A 16,388-nucleotide genomic window follows, 5' to 3' on the forward strand; every position below is an offset into this window, starting at 1 on the left:
GACCTTGATTGTACACCTTTGTAAGCAGTTTGGCAGGAGATTAATAGGAATTGCCGCTATTTTTATGGGATCCATGTGGTATGAGTTTTAGTACATTTTCTTCTTATGTGATCATATGTTAATGTTTTTTATGTATTCCATTCATCATTTCATTTCTTCTAGTTGAATGTTTTCAAGTTGATAGGTAGAATTCATTATATCAGTGCTTTGACTTAGGAAACCATTCATCATTTCATGTTTTCTGTAGTCTAGGAAGGATCCATGGTTTTCACATGACCTTCTTAGCTTCTCACCAGTCTAAAAAATCTCATCCCATCAAGCCCTTGAGTTCTAAAGCCTATGCTTACCTTGCCCATTGAACACCCTACAATTCTGATCTAATTTCCTAGACATAAACAGTCCAACTCCTCCTGATTCGGCAAAACGCCTTCAAAATCCAATCAAAACTTTTGTGCTACTATACCTAGCCTAATATCCCTTACCCAATCTAGTCATCTTGGCTAAGATCCTTAAGGAGAGAGCCCTCTCCCGACCTAGTAGGGCTAGCTACTTGGCTAAGTGTGGTTTGTGGTTACCCTGGCATTGCCTTCCTTTAGCCTGAGGTTCAATCCGGGTGATTAACATAGTGACGACCATACTGGGGACATAGTTTTATGTTCCTCAGTAAAAAGTATCAATTTTATATCTGATTGTTGATGGTGGACAACGATCAGAAACCAAAATGCTGAAGTCATTCAGCCGACGACTCCAAATCAATTTCAAGATCAGATCCAAGGACTCCACTGGAGGATGAACCTGACCAGTAGAAACATGAAAGGACAATATGGAAAGATTAGGTATTCAATTTGGAATTTCATCTAAGACATTATGTTCTGTGTTATAAATTATTTCTTCTCTTTTCCCAAGAATGTCAAGAAGGCTTTACAAAGTCTATTGTATTTGAGAAAAGATCCTAGACCTGCATGTGATTCCTTCCCTTTGAAGATTGCGAATACAAAATATTCGCATGCCTTTGATCTTGATCAAGACCCTTCTTTTGAATCTTATGACCGTATTCAAACTGATGAGCCTCAAGAGATCAAGAATAGTTCTACAGCGTTTATATATACTCCTATACCTTGTAAAATTCCAGATAGATACAAGCCTTTGATTTTACCTCCTATATCCCATGCTTTCCCTAAAAATCATTACCTATATCTACCAAGATTTGATGGTGAATGTGACAGCATCACTGTTGAGAGACATGTACTGAATTTTGAGTCTTTTCTTGACCTTTTTGAAGTTAACGAAGAGGATGTCAGTAATATGCTTTTTGCTCTTTCTTTGCAAGGCAAAGTCAAGAGTTGGTTCAAAACCCTGCCTAATGTGAGCATCTTAGATTTCCAACAGTTCATCAAAGTTTTCCTCAACAAGTGGGTGATCAAAAAAAACCCTTTCTTGATTCTAGAAGAGTATAACGAGCTAAAAATATTACCAGGGGAGATAGTACAATAGTTTTCTACCAGGTTTAACCAAGTCTATTTTTCGATGTCGGTTAATATAAGACCTCCTCTTGGATCTGCTCTCTTACACTACCCGAAAGCCTTTGATCCAGAAATGGAGTTTTAGTTGAGGGAAAGGAACCTTGCAACACTTGAAGAGATGAAAAACAGTGCAATAGATGTAGAGGCTACTATGTTGATCAGAAAGGAAAAGTTAAAGGAAGAAGAGAGGAAGAACATAGATCTAGAGGAATCAACACCTTTAGAGGTAAAGCAATACATTTTGGTAAGTTTAGTGGAAGGGATGATGCAAAAGATCACCACAAGGAATGAGTATGATGTTCAAGACCATGGCTTGTTGATTTTAGAAGAACAAGTGACTGATCCAAAAAAATTTCTTTCTTATCCTAGTTGTCATAGATCTGATAATGATTGCTTTACAGATCATCTTAAAGAAGAGATATTTGTTGATCTGACATGTATGCTTGATGATGTGTTTTATACTGATGATTTGCCTAAGCTTGATTAGCATGATGATGATTATGTTCTCCAAATAGAAGCTAGTCTTGCAAACAAATCAATAGTTGGTTTGTGGAAGAAGGAAGTTCACTTTTAGCAGCTTAGTGATCAGCCGATCCATATTAGCTATGGAAGTGAGGAGGAAAGTGCAGAAAATTTTGAAGTGAGTGAAGGATATTTTCCTTTTCATTTTACTTTGTTTCAGTTCATCAGAGATAACTTTCGTCCAATCATAAATAAACCGTCGATAAGTTTTGATCTGAACCATCTAGATGGCAATAAGATCCTTGTTCAAGACTTCTCATATCTAGATTTGCAGACCCCGAATGCCATTTATTGTCAAGTTGTAGATGAAGACTCGGAAGCTGGAACATATGATCAAATGATGCAAGATGATTCTATACCATTATGTTTTGAATCATTTCAGTTTTTGAATGGAATTTTGCATAGTATATCTTCAACTGAGCAACCTATTGAAAATCATGTAATCCCATTGGAACCAATAGAAAATGGGTCACAACAGTCTTTCCAAGTTTTTCATGATCCAATGGCTGATGTGTTGGATGATGTCTACAGTCAAAGTCCCCCATTAGCTAAATTTGAGCTTGAAAAAAGTATTGATACAAACTTGATCTCACAGTCGGTTTCTTTGTCATTTTCAACAGGAGTCTCGTCACAAAGCTTAGATGAAAGTTTGCATTCATGGTATGAGGAGAAGCAAATTAATCCATTGGATGAGCTAAGTCCCAGTGCACATGAATTTCAAGATCCTTATGTAGTATTTTTGGAGTCAGATAGAGCATCCATATTATTCAATCTAGGAAAATTTGGATACGTTTACAAGTTTGCATGGGAGTTTCCTTTCAGTAGTTCTCTCTTGTTGTTAATAAGCAAGCACTTGCGGAGAATTCAAACATCAACTAGAATGCTTACTTGGTTGCATTGTTTGTTTAATTTCACTTAATAAGGTGATGAATGGAACAATTGGAGTAGGTTTTATTGAATAAGCTCCATTTTGAGTATTTTTTCCCGTTTGTCAGTTGTGTTTTAGTATTGAGTCAGTTTTTAGTTGAGTAAAAGTCAGTTTGTGTTGTCAAGTCATCAGTTTTTAGTCATGCATTTCAATTTAAGTTTTTGACCGTATTGGCCCACATGGTTAGGCACTTGGTCTACAATGTTCTTGACACCTCCAAGGAGCTACCATCCCCAATAAGGCCGATGTTAGTGTCAGTATTTGCATCTTGCCATCAGTGATCAAAAATCCTCTTTTCATATCATTTTAGGGGTCCGATTCAACAATTTTTTATTATTCCACTAGGTCATGCAAAAAATTAGTCATTGATGGTAGTCCTAGTCCAAAAACATCACTCTTCCCTAAATGTGATTACTTGCTGGCATAGTTTCATATCTTTTTTACTGTACATCATCCATAAATCTATTTTTATCATGCCATTTGTATCAGTCATCTTAAAATTCAGTCCTTCAAGGTCTCATTGGGTCTTTAGGGTTTATCAAGGTTTCATTAGGTCATTAAGGTTACCAAGGTTTCATTCCATTGCATAAGACCAGCAAGTAAATGGTGATCAAATAACATCCCTTCACCATGTGAAGATGATTTGTAAAGAGAAATGTTTATTTCATTATGTAATTTTATGTCTTTCAAATGTAATAATATCACCATCCCAAGCTGTTAACTCAGTGTTCCAAATATGCCAGACCATCAAAAGATCAATTTTTCAAAGGAAATAGTCAAATGAAAGGGTGAAGTTCCAAAGGGTTAAGTACATGCCAAAGGGAGTTGTTTTTTCTAAGGGTGTCCAAATCATCATTTTACACGAGCACTAAAACCTAATTTCCTCACCCATTGAGCTAGGGTTGGCTATGAAATAAGAGACATATGAGTATATGAAGCATAAGGGAGGTCATTTCAACAAGTATGAGGCCATTCCAACTCATACAAATCATGTCTCCATCATTTTTCAATAAGTCATTCCAAGGGACAAATCATTTGCCACACATAGGGCTGGTTTTTCTTCAAAATATGTTTTATACTAAACAGGGAAGAATTTGGTAAAATGTAAGAGACTTTTTTATCTATAATAGTCTAGGGAAGAAAAACCTCCTTCACTTTTTACACAAGTGTCATGGTTTTAGAGAAATGTCAAAAATACAGTTGCTACAAGAGAGTTGCTACACTTCTGGACTGACATTGGGAAAATCAATATTTCTCCTAGCTGAAGTGACCAAATGACATTCTTGTTGAGTCAAATGATAACTAGACATAGAGAAATTTCCAATGAGCTATCATGAGCTCAATTTGGAGTTGAGGAGGACCTTAAAAAGTTGACTGCAACATCAATCTACATTTTGGTAGCCTCATTCTACACATTTTAACAAGCCTTGGGAGATTGGGCTTTTGACAGGGAAAATGAGCTCCAAATTGAAAACTTCAAGATGTTCTGGAATGTAGACTTGACAAGCTTTCCAACGCACTATCCCATGCCTATTTTGGACATTGGGAAGGTAGTCAAATGTGGACTTAAAGTGGCCCTGCGCTTTTGGCAGGGTGGCACTGCGCTTTTGGTAGTGGCACTGCGCTTTTGGAAGTGGCACTGTGCTTTTGGTAGTGGCACTGCACTTTTGGTAGTGGCACTGCGCTTTTGGCAGTGGCACTGCGCTTTTAGCAGGAAGGCTAGAAAAACCTCAAACTCTCAAGAAAAATTCAAATTTATCTCTCCTTCCATATTTTCGAGTAAGTTGACATCCCTCACTTCAATTTTGGTCTATAAATCAAACTTATAAGCATCATTTTCCATGTTTAATATGAAACCCTAAAATCTCCCTAATGATGCCTAAAACCCTAAATCCTCACTATTCATCCTATTACCTATCCCTACGGCTCTAGATTCCCCTATCCCTATTTCCCTATCCCCTTATCCCTATTCCATATCATTCCCATTCCCTTCATACACCTCAACCTTGCAAACATGGACCAAGAAGACTGAGACTATGAGGAGGAGAACACAGGCAGTGACACTTTAATAGATGAGCAGTATTTAGCATTATTCCTAGATCAAGATCATTGTGCTTCATCATCTAAGTCTCCTCAACATTTCTTGGGAGACATTTATTTCTCATGACATTTTCAAGGGTCCTCAAATTCTTCCACCAATGTCTCAAGAAGCAGGAGGGCCTTCTAGTCAAGTGAAAATAGATGAGGAGGCCAAGGAGACTAGAACTACCGAGGTGCCCATTTACATGAAGTATTAGAGGGGCACAAGGAGATTATTTGCAGTAGATAGGCAAGTGTTTTCTCCATGAGATGTGGAAGGGACCTTGCCTTCTTCACCAGCCCATAGGCAAATGCTAGCTCCATGGGAAGTGGAAGGGGCTTTGCCTTCTTCATCGACATAGCAGGTACAGGTGCAACAACTGCACAAAGTAAAGGAAAAGATGTCGGATGATGATGAGGAGAAGGAAAGAGACTTTGACTTGATAGAGCTCGATGAGCCGAAACAACATCACTCTCATCGTGACATGGAAATCATTGGCTTAGAGGCCCAGGATAAGGAAACAATCAAAGACAACATCATACGAGAAAGGGAAGCTCAAGTGAAACCTCTGGCAGACAATTTCGAGAGGACCAAATATGTCATTACATACTTGGAGCAAGGAAACAAACAATTGAGTGACAAACAAGTCCTCATGAAGTTAGAAATGCTCAAGGCAAAAAGGCAAAGTGGTAAAGAGACACAAGTCACATTGACTCCTATTAAGTAGGAGATTGAAAATGATAGGGAAAATTGGCTTGAGAGAGTCAACCTACACCTTGAGAAGCTACTATGGAAGGATAACAAAGACAACAAGATGATCAAACACATGGCCTATCATTACAAGACCTGCAACAAGATTTGCAACATGAGGATCAAGAAAATGAAAGCTAGTCTAAGGCAGGTTCTAAAGGGAAAAAATGAGGAGGATAGACTTAGGATGCTGGTTGAAGATTCCTTGGCTCATCAGAGAAAATGATGAGGGTTATCCTCACCAATTTTGAGCAAATTTGGAGCAAATTTTGTCATTTGCAAATTTTGGGTTTCAATAGACAGGAAAACTGCAGGTGGCACTGCGCTTTTCCTAGGGGCACCCATTGAAGAAATGGTTTGCAGTTTTGGATTTTGAGCAATGAGGACATGCACCCTAGCAAGTTTTAAAGTTTTTGGGGCAGAAATGGTCCACCAAAAGTCAAAAAAACCCTAAAAATGACCTGTTTGCCACTTTTCGGACACACAGAAGAAGTCTTGGGAGAATCAAGTTTTGAAGGGTCAAATGAGCTCCAAATGCATACATTCTAGGTGTTTTGGAAAGTATACTTGAATACTTTTCCAATGAGATATCATGGGCTCCATTTTGATGCCGAGAAGGCCTCTAAGAGGTACCTGAAAGTGGCACTGTGCTTTTACCCAGTGGTGCTGCACTTTTGGCAGTTTTACTCAGGGTTGCTATTTTTCTAGTTTTTTTATTGTAGTCATGGATTCCCTCTCATGGTGGATGATTTACCAATGTAAATGATGACCTGGATTGTAATTATGATAGATAAATAGTGATAGAGGGTAGATTCATTGCTTTAGGAGTTAGTTTAAGCTCAAATGAATAAGCTTTTCACTTTTAGAGGCAAGTTGTTGATGATGCCTATATTCTTGTTTCTTGTTCAGTATTAGTTAAATTAGATCCTCATCTTAGGGATTCGACCCCTGAGGATGGGAGGAGGTTAAAATCATGTCTTTATCTTCTTCTTCTTTCTTTTTGTAAGGGGTTGGACTCAGTTGGATGCTTAGACCTTGATTGTACACCTTTGTAAGCAGTTTGGTAGGAGATTAATAGGAATTGCAACTATTTTTAAGAGATCCATGTGGTATGAGTTTTAGTACAATTTATTATTATGTGATCATATGTTAATTTTTTTTATGTATTCCATTCATCATTTCATTGCTTCTAGTTGAATGTTTTCAAGTTGATAGGTAGAATTCATTATATCAGTGCTCTGCCTTGGGAAGCCATTCATCATTTCATGTTTTCTACAGTCTAGGAAAGATCCATGGTTTTCGCATGCCCTTCTTAGCTTCTCACCAGTCTGAAACATCTCATCCCATCAAGACCTTGAGTGCTAAATCCTATGCCTACCTTGCCCCATTGAAAACCCTGCAATTATGACCTAATTCCCTAGACCTAAATAGTCCAAGTCCTCCTAATCCGGTAAAACCCCTTCAAAATCCAATCAAAAATTTTGTGCTACTATACCTAACCTAATATCCTTTACCCAATCTAGTCATATTGGCTGAGATCCTTACGGAGAGAGCCCTCTCTTGACCTAGTATGGCTAGCTACTTGGCTAAGCGTGGTTTTTGGTTACCCTGGCATTGCCTTCCTTTAGCTTAAGGTTCAATCTAGGTGATAACATACCCTCCTGCTGGGATGTTTGCCATGATGCCTAGATGTGTTGCTTTCCGATGAGGGGTGGACTGAACTATGCTTTAGTTCCTCTTGGAGGAGGTAAGATCCTTCTACTTTTTGAAGCTGATGTTCTTGTATTTATTCTATTCCATTTATCTTCCATTCTTTTGCTATGGATGCCAGTGTTGGGTTGCGTTATATTCTTTCCGCGTAGTTAATAGGGGGTTTGAAGGGCACCCATAACCCCACTTTATGGAGTCCGGGGCAGCGCCTCGGAAAATTTTGGTTTTGGACCATATGTTAGGTTGGGCGGACCCACCTATGGTTTTGTGCATGATTTTCGCACATGTTTTTTGGACGCGATGGTTTTCGGTCCATGGTATTGGACGCGATGGATTTTGGTCCATGGTATTGGATGCTTCGGCATGTATAAATATGTATTGTAACATTGAAAGGAACATAATGAAAAAATCAAGCTGGTAGTCTCGGTTTTGGGATCCAGGGAAAAATCTCTGTGCATATGTGTTTTATGGGTTATGCTCTCGCATTGTTTATTTTCTTTGTTTAAGAATTCGTATGCAGGTAATTTCTGTACAGGGTTAAAACCTACATTTGGTATCAGAGCTGTTTTGGCTTCAAGGGGACGCCTTTGTTGCTGAGGCGTTTCACTCGGGCCTGTGGTAGACCCTGTTCAGTGGGAGATCTGCGAGATCAATTCTGGTGGTGAAAGAAGATGGCGAGTAGTGGAAAGAGAGAGATTGAGAAGTTCAATAGTCAGAATTTTGAGTTGTGGAAACTCAAGATGGAGGATCTGTTGGTGGATAAAGATCAGTGGATCGCGGTAGATCCGGGTACTAAACCATCGGGAGTGACCGATGAAGAATGGAAGAAGTTGGATCGGAAGGCAAAGAGCACAATATGATTGTGTGTCTCGGATTCTGTATTGCTGAATGTATCAGGGGAAGCTACGGCAAAGGCTTTGTGGGTCAAGTTAGGGACTTTGTACCAATCTAAGTCTCTGGTGAATAAACTGTTCCTGCGGAAAAAGCTGTATAACCTGAGGATGAAAGATGGAGACTCGGTGACGGAGCATCTGAATGCGTTTAATACTGTGGTAAGTTAGTTATTATCTATTGATATTAAAATTTCAGATGAAGATAAGTGCATCAGTCTGTTGTGTTCTCTACCAGATTCGTGGGATAGTCTGGTTATTGCAATAGGTAGCAATGCAACTGCTTTGCAGTTTGATGAAATAGTCTCAGACTTGCTGACGGAGGAGATGAGACGGAAAAATATGGACAACCAGAATGGTGATGCCTTGTCTGTACGAGGACGGTCCCAGAATAGAAACAAAACTAAGTCATCGAGTGGGAGATCTAAATCTAGAGGGAGATCTAAATCTCCAGAAAACCTACAAAGCTGGTGTGCTGGAAATGCGGAAAGGAAGGGCACTTCAGAAGGGATTGTAAATCTAAAGCTCCTGATAAAGGAAAGGGATCTGATGATGCTCCTTCTACAAAGGCGAAAACCACCTCAGATGAAGGTGGGGATGTGTACTTGGCTTCTTCAAGTACACATGTAGATCATGAGGCATGGTTGATTGACTCAGGCGCATCCTTTCACTTCACTCCCCATAGAGAGTGGTTCTGCGAGTATGAGAAATACGATGGTGGTGATGTCTTCTTAGGAGATGATAGGAAGGCTAGAATCATTTGTCGGGGAAAAGTAAAGTTGAAGTTGCAAGGTGGAAGGGTTAGAACACTTCCGGGTGTTCTACATATTCCTGCATTGGCCAGAAATCTGATTTCTGTAAGCAAGTTGGATGATGCAGGTGTCAAGACGGTGTTCGAGAAAGATACCTGCAAGATGGTTCGAGGAGCACTGATATTAATGCGGGGAGTTCGGATTGGAACTCTATACAAGCTGCAAGGTAGCACTGTTGTTGATGGGTGCAAGAGTTCTATGGTTCCTGAAAATGGAGTAGAGAATCTAGTGGTCTCTGGAGAGAAGACCATGTTGTGGCATCAAAGGCTTGGACATATTGGAGAGAAGGGCCTTCGAATACTTCATGGTAAAGGTATGAATAATAGCTCTCTGTATTTTGATTTCTGTGAAAATTGTGTATATGGGAAGCAGAATCGGGTGAGTTTCCCCTCTGGTGGTAAGAGGACGAAACAGATATTAGAGCTTGTGCACAGTGATGTGTTTGGACCTGTGAAGGTTCCATCACTGGGTAAGTCTATGTACTATGTATCATTCATAGATGACTTCTCAAGGAATACATGGATATATTTTCTTAAGAAGAAATCTGAAGTCTTTGACAGGTTTAAAGAATTTAAGGCTCTGGTGGAAAATCAGACAGAGAAGATAAAGGTGCTGAGGACAGATAATGGTGGAGAATTTTGCAGCAAGGAATTTGAAGAATTTTGTAAGAAGTGTGGTATAGCATGGCAGAAGACTACTCCATATACACCTCAGCAAAATGGAGTCACGGAAAGAATGAACAAGACGTTGATGGAAAGGGCAAGAAGCATGCTCAGTGGTGCCAGGTTAGGACAGGAATTCTGGGTAGAGGTGGTGGATACTGCATGTTACCTAATCAACAGATCACCTTCATCAGCGTTGGAGGATAAGACTCCACAAGAAGTATGGACTGGTAAGAAACCCTCTCTTTCACATCTAAGGGTATTTGGATGTGATGCATATGTACATGTTCCAAAGGAGAAACGAACCAAGTTGGATAGTAAATCTGAAAAGTGCATCTTTATTGGGTATAAGGATGGTTTAAAGGGTTACAAGCTTTGGAACCCAGTCACACGGAAGGTTGTGTACAGTCGAGATGTGTTGTTCATAGAGGTCAAAGATGTTATTCAACATGAAGTCCAACCAAAGGAACCTAAGAAGATAGAGTTTGAGCCAAAGGAGGAAGAATCAGACTCTGCAGCAGAGGAGGAATCAGAAGATGAAGAGCCACAAACTCCGGCTGTGAGAAGATCAGTTAGAGAAAGAAGGCAGCCAGAAAGGTATAGTCCATCTACTTTCAGTTCAAATTTTGCTTTGTCTGTTACTGATAATGATCCCAGAACTGTGAAGGAAGCAGTGGATTCAGAGGATGGAAAACTCTGGAAAGAGGCCATGGTCGATGAAATCGCATCTTTGCACAAAAATGAGGCTTGGGATCTGGTGGAGTTGCCAGCTGGAAGGAAACCCATTGGAAGCAAATGGGTGTTCAAGAAGAAGACAAATGCAGAAGGAAAGGTGGAGAAATACAAAGCTCGGTTGGTAGCAAAAGGTTATTCCCAGGTGCCGGGAATTGATTTTGGTGATATTTTTTCTCCTGTTGCCAAGGTAACTTCTATTAGATTACTTTTATCTGTTGCTGCTGCTTTTGATTTTGAGGTAGAACAGATGGATGTGAAGACAACATTTCTTCACGGGGATTTGGAAGAGGAAATCTACATGAAGCAACCTGAAGGCTTTGCGATGAAGGGCAAGAAAGAACTGGTATGCAAGTTAAAGAAGTCTCTGTATGGGTTAAAACAGTCACCAAGGATGTGGTATCAGAAATTTGATACATTTATATGGGGACTTGGCTTCACCAGAAGCAAAGCAGATCATTGTGTGTATTTTAAATTAATTGGTGACCGTATTATTTATCTGGTCTTGTATGTGGATGATATGTTGCTGGTTGGAAATGACAAAGAAATTATCTAGGATTTGAAGACCCAATTGTCCTCCAAATTCGACATGAAAGATCTTGGTGCTGCAAACTATATTTTGGGCATGGAAATTAAAAGAGATCGGTCAAAGAGGAAGCTCTGGTTAAACCAGAGGAAGTATGTCGAGACAATACTCCAGAGGTTTAATATGCAGGACAGTAAATCGATGAAGGTTCCTATTCCTGTAGGTGTGAGGTTATCTGCTGAACAGTGTCCCAAGGCACAAGAAGAGGAAGAGGACATGTCCCGTGTTCCATATGCAAGTGCAGTGGGTAGCCTGATGTATGCAATGGTCTGTACTAGACCAGACATTGCACATGCAGTGGGAGTATTGAGCAGGTTTATGTCAAAACCTGGGAAGGAGCACTGGACAACAGTGAAGCGGGTTTTCAGGTATTTGCGTGGCACTAGTGATTATGTTTTGCGCTACCAGGGAAGACCAAGATTGGACAGAGTGTTGGATATTCATAGCTTTGTTGATGCAGACTGGGCTGGAGATCTGGATCAGAGAAGATCTACAAGTTGGTATGTGTTTAACCTATTTGGAGGTGCAGTCAGTTGGATGAGTAAGAAACAATATGTAGTGGCACTATCAACTACAGAGGCAGAATACATGGCAGCCACTCATGCAAGCAAGGAAGCAGTTTGGTTGCAGAGATTGTGTTCAAGTATGGGGTTAGTACAGGGAGCTATAAGAATAGACTGTGACAACCAAAGTGAAATTTTCTTGGCAAAGAACCCTGCTTATCATTCAAAGACAAAGCACATTGATGTTCAGTATCACTTTGTGAGGGATATGATAGAAGACAGAAAGGTGTTGCTGGTAAAGGTGGACACTTTGAAGAATATTGCAGATGCATTGACAAAATCTGTGAGCTCTGAGAAGTTCTCTTGGTGTATAGAAGCAATGGGAATCTCAGGGCTGAAAAAAATGACTAAGCTCTCCTGTGGCCCCCTGTGGAAAGAAAACAACAAGTGGGAGATTGTTGGGTTGTGTTATATTCTTTCCATGTAGTTAATAGGGGGTTTGAATGGCACCCGTAACCCCACTTTATGGGGTCTAGGGCAGCGCCCCGGAAAATTTTGGTTTTGGACCATATGTTAGGTTGGGCGGACCCACCTATGGTTTTGTGCATGATTTTTGCACATCTTTTTTGGACGCGATGGTTTTCGGTCCATGGTATTGGACGCGATGGATTTCGGTCCATGGTATTGGATGCTTTGGCATGTATAAATATGTATTGTAACATTGAAAGGAACATAATGAAAAAATCAAGCTGGTAGTCCTGGTTTTGAGATCCAGGGAAAAATCTCTGTGCATATGTGTTTTATGGGTTATGCTCTCGCATTGTTTATTTTCTTTGTTTAAGAATTCGTATGCAGGTAATTTCTGTACAGGGTTAAAACCTACAGCCAGGTCTACCGCTTCCAATGCTTCTTCTATAGCACTCTCCTCTGGGGTTTCATCAGTCAATATTTGTTCCATTTCAGTATCCTCTTGTGAGTGCTCGTTTTCACTAATGTTATGATATGCTTCTCTGTCCTCTTTTTCCCTGTTTTCTTTGGTATTCTCATATTCTCCTGATTCACCACCTGTTGGGTAGTTTGAAGTTGATTGTTCTTGTAGATTGACTAAGGCATTGAATTGGTTCTGATTTACTGTCGTTTGTTGATCCTTCTTAAGATTATTTTTCCTACTATTCTTGTTCCTAGTATTGACTCTGGTGAATCTCTCATTGTCCTTTTTATTGCTTTCATGTTCAACATTTTGAGGGGTTTTGTTTAGAGGATAGTCCCTAAAGAGATGGTCGTGTTCATGGCACTTCCTGCACTTGAAGGGGATGTGTTCATAATCTATACTTTGTAGCCAAACTTCATCCCTGAAAATTAATTTTATTGCTTCTAGGAGGGCTCCAGAGACATCTATATACACACATATTCTGGCATAGGATATGTAGTGTCCATTTTTGGTGCCTTCTGACATTTTTATGTACTCCCCCAGTTGGTCTCCTATGCCTTTTAGGACCGAGGGAGCCCAGTAGTCTGTTGGCAAGGAATAGAGACGCACCTAGACCGGGACTCTAGTGAAGTCCTCCTTCTCTGGAGTGAAGTTTTCCTTCCAAAATCTCATGTATAGGCCTGCTGAGTTGAAGAAGTATGGGCCTCCTTCAAAAATCTTGTCTCTATCTTCTAAGAGGTCGAAGATTACTATGAAGAATCCTTTAGATCCCAACTGGAGTTTGATTCCCCCCCTAGGTTTCCATTTGTTTTGTATCCACCAGTTGAGGGCTTTCTCTGTCGGCCAAATGCCCATGAATTTGCAAATGACTGCATGTTCTTGCATGTATTCTCTGTAAACCGCTACTCCTGAGTCTTGGATTTCCAGCTCCAAAATTTTCTTGGCTATGGGGTTGTAGTTACTCCTTTTTTTTTTTGTTCTTCTTGTTGCACCTGACCCTTAACTGTGTTTTCCTCTATTGATGAGGGGATAGTAGAGGTGGTGCCCTTTGCTGAGTGAATCTCAGTCTTTTTCCCTTTCTCCTGCCTCATTTCTCTATTTTCGGGTTTCTCTCTTGAGGAGCGAAAGGATGAGCTGGAGGCCAACTTAGAGAAGAAGGACAGAATGCCATGGCTCGAGTCTAGATCTGCCATGTGGGAGGGAGGTGAGGGGCGTAGGTAGACGGGGCTAGGCACGCCTGAGGTGGCCACCATAGGAGCCGAGGGTCCTGGTTAGGTTTCCCCAAATAAGGGTGCGACCTTTGAGAAACACCGCTGATCTCATCCAAAAATCAGGATATTTGTATGTTTACCATCATAAGCCCACTACTGTTATTGTTGTGCCCTTATTTTACTAAATATATTAAATTGTCTCAGTTTTTTTGCTACTAATATGTTATTAATATATGTGTTTGTGCTATACACCAATACTGGTTGATATATACATATAAGACCCATGAATATATTTATCCCTAAATTACATTTTAATAAAAATATTTTAAAATAACTTTGCATTTATCTTGATTATAGACTGGTTTACTTTAATGTATAAGATGTGTATTTTTACTTGTAGATTCAACAACTTATGTGATATGCTAAAACATCAGAAAAGAATCTACTCTACTCATGAGTGGAAACCAAAATTGATCGATGAAGACACCAAACAAAAAAGGAATAATTTCAATCACACATAACGTAATATTTTTCGGGAAAGAAACTACTCAAAACCCTGACTATCTATATTGAATTAACCAAAATATATGAGAAGACAATACAATGCTTGTTCAACCCGAAAAATTCCTGCACAAGTACAATCTATCTCTCTACTTCACAAGCCATCTCAAGCCAACACTTAGCCAATTCTGTTGTGTGCCAAGCCCCTACTTCCTTGCGCAATTCCCGAGAGAATTATCCCATATTTAGTTGGGAAATTCTCTCTCCATAATTGTGAAATCCATCCATAGGCCCTAAACTAATTGCATGCACCATCTGTACAAGTCGGAAAATTGTACAACTGATAATACACTGTCACTGAACTCTAATCTCAACTAGGTATTCCTTAGAATTGACATCCATGATTTATTTATGAGTGAATCTTTAGTTAATTGGTGGAGTAGTGAAGCTGCACTGGGGCTTGTCCCCACTGATAGACCTCCTACTAGTTCCTCCAATTGATTGAACTAGTTTAATTGATTTTAACTCAGTTAAACTGAGTTAATTAATTACAACTCAAAAGAACTTAACCTGGACCCCTAAAATTTAGGTATCACTCTACATGACTCTAGGTAGACTCCCAACTTGAATTTACTGAGCCAACTAAGTAAAATTAAATTATTTAACTATTACAAGTTTCTATGAGAATAGAATTTTGATTTAATTCCTAATTTAATTCAAGGACAAATTAAATTAGGATTTCTTGTTTCTATTTTTAACACTCCCTCTCAACAAGAAAGGAATTATCTACTACCTTGATCTTGCCTCTGTGAAACTAAAATTTACTTCTTGGCAAGGACTTTGTTAAAATATCTACATCCTATTCCTATGTCAGAATGTACTCCAACACCATAATTCTCCTTTGCACACAATCTCGAAGATGATGATACTAGATATCAATATGCTTGGACCGATAATGAAAAACTGGATTCTCAGAGAGTTTGATACAACTCTGACTGTCACAATAAATCACTATTAGATCCATCTGCTGACCAAACAAACCAACAAGAATCTTCCTCATCCAGATAGCCCCACAAGCTATTTGACTAGCAACCATGTACTCTACTTCTCTTGAACTGAGTGCAACTAATCTCTATTTCTTGCTATACCAAGAAACAACTTCTGACACAATACTAAAGATCCCACTTGATGTTCTCTTCCTATCTGATGGACTGCCTACCCAATTTGCATTAGTGAAGCCTTGAAGCTTCACACCCTCTGTATGTTTGTACCAAAGACCATACTGAGTAGCACCTCTGAGGTATCTCAACACATGTTTGGATGCCTTCCAATACAACTTGGTCTACTTAGGCATTGCTTGACTACGCTGGTTAAATATATAACACATTTCTAGTCGTGTGTTCACAAAATACATGAGTGAACCCAAAAGCTACCTATTTTGGAGAATTTAGCATCTACGGATAAATACTAATTCACTAGACAAGTAGCTGTGCCTAGAACAACAATTTAAAGTGTTCTAGAATTTCCCTATAAGCAATAGATAATAAGAGAGGATAGAAGGCCTACCTGTAGTTCTGCTTTCCTCTCATCTCCCTTGTATTGATTCTGTCGCTCCTTCCCGTACTTAATCCGCTTGAAAAGTACCCTGTAAACACAACAGAAGACGAAAACTGATCAAAGCATACGATCCATTGAATATAAATGAAAGGAATCAGAAGAAATTCATACATATAAGAATTATGAAAGAATACATCATATGGAAAAAAGGTTTAAACACTTTATTAGATATAATAACGAATTACAAACATCAGTGTCTGATTCAAATTCATTCATCCAGCTTGGATCCCATCCACATCACATCAAAAGCAAGACAGGCTTGTGGCATCACATCATTTTCTCCAAACTCAAGTCTCATAACAGCATTATCTCCTTACAATTCAACATAATCCAGCCCCTGATCACTCAAATGAGTGGTCAATTTATAGGAAGATGAAGGAGGTTTTGTCATTAATGGTGACATTGAATGGCCTTCCATACTTAGAATTAG

At 39.4% G+C, this 16,388-nt stretch overlaps 1 pseudogene; it reads left to right on the top strand.

Moving 5' to 3' along the window:
• The first annotated feature begins 5,453 nt into the window (after positions 1-5,453).
• Positions 5,454-16,388, top strand: part of LOC149155631 (GDSL esterase/lipase At4g10955-like) — a 35,533-nt pseudogene continuing 24,598 nt past the window's right edge.

Source organism: Pinus tabuliformis, chromosome 9, assembly GCF_031772625.1.
Source record: "Pinus tabuliformis cultivar Carrire ecotype Pingquan chromosome 9, CPIR1, whole genome shotgun sequence".
In the NCBI taxonomy this organism is placed as follows: Eukaryota; Viridiplantae; Streptophyta; class Pinopsida; order Pinales; family Pinaceae; genus Pinus; species Pinus tabuliformis.